We start from the raw sequence: 5,425 nt of genomic DNA on the forward strand, positions 1-5,425 counted from the left end.
ATTTTTACATTCATCGAGAAATGAACAAACTTCCGTTGCTACGGCTGGACCAATGGGATGACGTTATATTGAATGAATGTAACGGAAATTTAATTATTTATTATTACTTTATGAAAAATATAAGTGTCCTACAGTTAAAGGAAATAAATATCGATTGCCAAATGAGCCAGCTGCTAATTTATATATAAAGTGGCTACAACATTTAGTCTTTGGCTAAATAAAATATTCCTTAATTTAACCAAATTTAAATAATATTGTTGAAGAAAATACTCTATATATCTGAAAATTAGCTGAAGCAAAATTTATCCTGCACAGAAAGAAGAGAGTATTAAAGAGTGACGCCTCAAGACAGGTGGCTGCATATACAGATCTGTTTTTATTACATAATACAATGCGGTACGAATGTAAAATAGCTACTCACAAAATAATCCCGTATCAGTTCTGTGCTGTCAACTGAAATAAAACAATTTACGTGAAAAAAATACAATGAATACAAATACTGCGGTTAAGGTCGGGGGCTGTCAAATACCATGCGAATTTCAAACCCTGCCAATTGACACTTTGGTTTTTTTCAATATTATGTGGTTTGTATCAAGCGAACTAGTGTTAAATCTGCGCAATTATTTCCTACAAAACTGATTATATTAGTTTGGTTTTACATTTTCTTTCGGTTTTGTCATGGATGCTATGGTATTTCGGGGGGGGGGGGGGGGGGGGGGGGGGGGGGAGGCATTGAGTTTGAGTTACAACTGCAATACGTAAAAAAAAAAAATACTAACGAGAGTCCAATCTGTTATTAAACTCAGGAATGTCCCTTTAAAATAATCTGAACGACAAATCCTTAATACATGTTCAGGGTCGTATCTCTGCACAATGCAGTCAAATTGGCATTTGGCAAAATAGTGGTTGATTCCATAAATCTCTGTCTAGTGCCTCGTCTATAGGACAGCCACTCCCGGTGAGCTTCTTTACTGGAGAGTTCATCGTTTTAGCACCGCCAGACAGAGAAGACTGCCACTCCCAAACTAATTTACTAAATCAAAATTAGCACCAGTCAGAGCTCACTGGGATAAGTACAGCTGTGATAGCATGCACTCATGAATCACTCTATTAAAGAGTGTTGATATCAGGTGTTCGTGAAAGGTGAGCATACCCTGCCCCACCGGTGGCACCCGTCGTGACTACTGCCACCACAGCTGACAAATCTGTCACTTCATGTAATACATTGAACAGAAATACTAAATGGGCAAGAGTTTCACCAAAGTAGATATAGCCTCCAAATTTCTACCATAAATCTGTTTCAGTGCCTCCAGGAGTGCTGATGGAATAACTTCTGTGCCAGAATGATAATTATGGTGTTGTTGCAACTGTGCATACAGTGAGCATTCCCTAAGGTATCAAACGCTGGAGCAGAAGGTATAATGCTCGACATATAGATTTAATTTCATTTCAACTTATTTCCGTGCTTATATCCAATGAAGGTTCAAGCACGCTGTCCTGGGCACACACTTCAGCTATCTGGGCCGTTTGTCCAGGCCAGTGGGTCAGTTGTTAGTTGTTAGCGGTTAGTGAGAGAGAAGAGAGTGTAGTGGTCTTACACCTACCCATTGAGTCGTTAAAACGCGCTCTGGGTGGGAGCCGGTACCGAGCTCCGAACCCTGTACCTACCAGCCTTATGTTAGTGGTTAGTGAGAGAGAAGAGGGTGTAGTGGTCTTACACCTACCCATTGAGTCGTTAAAACTCACTCTGGGTGGGAGCCGGTACCGGGCTGCGAACCCTGTACCTAACAGCCTTATGTTAGTGGTTAGTGAGAGAGAAGAGGGTGTAGTGGTCTTACACCTACCCATTGAGTCGTTAAAACTCACTCTGGGTGGGAGCCGGTACCGGGCTGCGAACCCAGTATCTACCAGCCTTATGTGGGTGGTTAGTGAGAGAAAAAAGAGGGTGTAGTGGTCTTATATTTACCCATAGAGTCGTTAAAATTTGCACTGGGTGGGAGCCGGTACCCAATCTAATTAAAATTAGCTCCACTATTATATGTGGATCTAATACCAGCCAGTTGGAGCTGATGTCCACCAATCAAAACCTCACTTGCAGAATCCTGCCAGTGATTTAAAACTAACAACACTGCGTAGTCCCCAATGTCCAGGTAACATTTCGTCTGTAAATAATAATTTAAATATTAACCAATCACACTTCGCCTTTTATAACGTTATTTGGGAGCATACAAATTCTAAAAATATCGGGCGAGTCTATTTTAGTGGCCGCAGTACAGCAAACCATACCAATATGCACGGGGTGGGTTATCAGTCTTCAGTTTTACATAAAACATTTTTTTATTTATTTATAAAAAAAAAAAAACTAAAAAAATAAATCAGTCTTCAGTTTTACATTACAAATTATTTATTTTATAAAATAAAACATGTTTTAAGGCATTCGAAATTCACACGAAACATGTCGTTACCCTCAGGATAATTCGGAATGTTTTCAAATTATTTTTAAATCATTGGCAGGATTCTGCAAGTAAGGTTTTGATTGGTGGACATGACCTCCAACTGGCTGGTATTAGATCCACATGTGATAGTGGAGCTAATTTTAATTAGATTGAGCCGGTACCGGTCTCCGAACCCTGTACCTAACACCCTTATGTTAGTGGTTAGTGAGAGAGAAGAGGGTGTCATGGCCTTACACCTACCCACTGAGTCGTTAAAACTCGCTCTAGGTGGGAGCCGGTACCAGGCTGCGAACCCTGTACCTACCAGCCTTTATGTCCAATGGCTTAACGACATTCAGAGATAAAACAAAATAGTTTTCAAGACTACTTACCTATCCCTTGACAGAGACACGCAATCAGAATTAAGGCGAGGACACACTTCATCTTCTTGACTGGACGCTAACTTACACTTACACAACGAACAAGCCCTGTCTATTTTATACTCTTCTTGGTGTCAAACAAGTGCCATCTGAACAAAAGTTAATTCTGGGTAAATAGCAAGCATCTGTTCCACGTGTCGTTCGGGTATTGTTCTAGGCATGTTAGGTAAATATTGTAGTAAAAAAAAAAATAATAATAATAATAATAAAAAAATTGTAGTAAGCACCAGGTTCGTAAAGTGCTTGGTAGTGAAGTGCACATGAGGTAAATAATACGGGTCCGTAAAGTTCATGATATCGAAATATACTTTTCTTTTGGGTTCAGCTGACGAAGATAACTTCATGACCCTGGTATTAGGCGCTAATATTTATTTATTTATTTATTTCAAGGTTCTAGAATTTTTTTTAATAAAATCCACTAGCCATGGGATCAGTGGTTTGTTTAATTTACTAGCCACGATTAAAACTTCAATAGCCCTACTTTATTTTAAGTTAATACAATTTTACTAATAGTAATAATGTCACCTAAAGAGGGATCTAGAGCTAAAAACACTAAACGTGGGAGACGGGAGACATTTGACAATTTGTTTTTCACTAGCCATCGGGCAGGGCGATAGTAGTTATGTACTAGCCCGACATTGGATATCACTAGCCATGGGAGTGGAGCTACCATAATCTAGAAGCCATGTTTATTCATTTACGTATTTATTTATTTATTTTTATATTTATTTATTTTTGTAATTAGTTGGTTGGTTGTTTGGTTGGTTGCTAGGCTGCATGGTTGGTGAGTGGGTGGGTGGGTTTATTAGTTTGTCTGTTTGTCTTGTTGGGTGGTGGGTGGTGTGTTTTTTGGGTTTTGTTTTTGTTGGGTTTTTTAATGTTGTTGTTATTGTTAATTTTTCTGCATTATTAGTAATGGTCAATAATAGACTGAATGTTTTTTGTTTTGTTTTGTTTTGTTTTGTTTTTTGGGTTTTGGGTTTTTTTTTTTGAAGGAATGACGTGTGTCGCTTTTATTTTTAAACAAAATTTGGTGTAATAAAGTGTGTCACTTATTACTTGATTCAATTATTACACCTGAATGAACACAACAGTTAAAGTTTGTTTTAAAAGTTTGTTTTTATTTAACGACACCACTAGAGCACATTGATCTATTAATCATTGGCTATTGGATTTCAAACATTTGGTAATTTTGATATATAATCTCAGAGAGAAAACTCTCTACATCTTTCCATTAGTAACAAGGGGTCTTTTATATGCATCATTCCACACAAAGGACAGCACATACCACGGCCTTTGACATACCAGTTGTGGTGCACTGGCCGTGTCGAGAAAGACCCCTATGGGCCACCGACGGGGATCGATTCCAAACCTAACACAACAGAGTACCAATTTATATACACTCCTCCAGAATATACACTACCCACTATTTATTGTACTAATATTTGACCATTTATTAATATACGCACAATACAGACTCCCCTTGAATTACTTACACTCTCAGGTATTATTGTAAATATACTCTTCAAAAAAAAGTAGGGGAACTCTAATAAGAATTTACAATTGCAATTACAATTACAAAAGGTATATTAGCTGTGGGGAATGGTTATATGATAATAGTGAATTAATTGGGCAAACATTACAACCGGTAGTTCAGTATTACAGTAGGTTTTATGACCAAAAAAGATCTTGAAGGACGATTGGGGTCAGAAGTGAAATTTGAAAGTTGACGGGTTTTTTTATCAGTAAATCGCAAATTCAAAAAATAAAAATGACTAAAAACAAAACAATATCAACTGTATGATCAACAGAATGAAAAAGATTGACAGAAATAATGTTCCACGGTGATTAATCGACCTTCCTGGAAATTGTCAAAATCGAGAATGACACCCCACGCACATGTACGAGGCAATTGCGTGATGCACGTGCAAACTATGGAATGTGTTTCGGTGTGTTGGTAAACAGACCTGAACGTTCTTTACTAGGATGTCTGTGTTGAAAACGTATGTTCAGTTTAATAGTTGATATTAACATTAATATTTTAGGTTCCCCTACTTTTTCTGAAGAGTATATAATATGTACAATGGTATGGTTTTATAACTGCTACAGACCCAGAAACAACTGTCATATATCAGATAATCTTATACAGTCATACTTTGTACATATTAAGTGCCAAGACATGCAAATTAATTGTATTATATTGTATTATTAACTGCATTTTGGGGTTTTAGTTAGATATATCTTTTATATATTTTATTTCATGTTAAATGTACATACATGTGTTTAATGTAATATTTATATATTTTATGTTTTGATTATTAATATTTTACAGTCTTTCATTACTCCATGTAGAGTGGCTCAGTGCTATTTTAGATTTCATTGTGTTTAGTGATGTTTTATGTTTTAACTGAGGTGAGACTTTAATAAACAATCTGTCTGTCTGTTTGTCTGTCTGTCTATCTATCTATCTATCTATCTGTCTGTCTGTCTGTCTGTCTGTCTGTCTGTCTGTCTGTCTGTCTGTCTGTCTATAATACGCAGTCACCCTTT

This window comes from Gigantopelta aegis, chromosome 15, assembly GCF_016097555.1.
Source record: "Gigantopelta aegis isolate Gae_Host chromosome 15, Gae_host_genome, whole genome shotgun sequence".
Classification (NCBI taxonomy): Eukaryota; Metazoa; Mollusca; class Gastropoda; order Neomphalida; family Peltospiridae; genus Gigantopelta; species Gigantopelta aegis.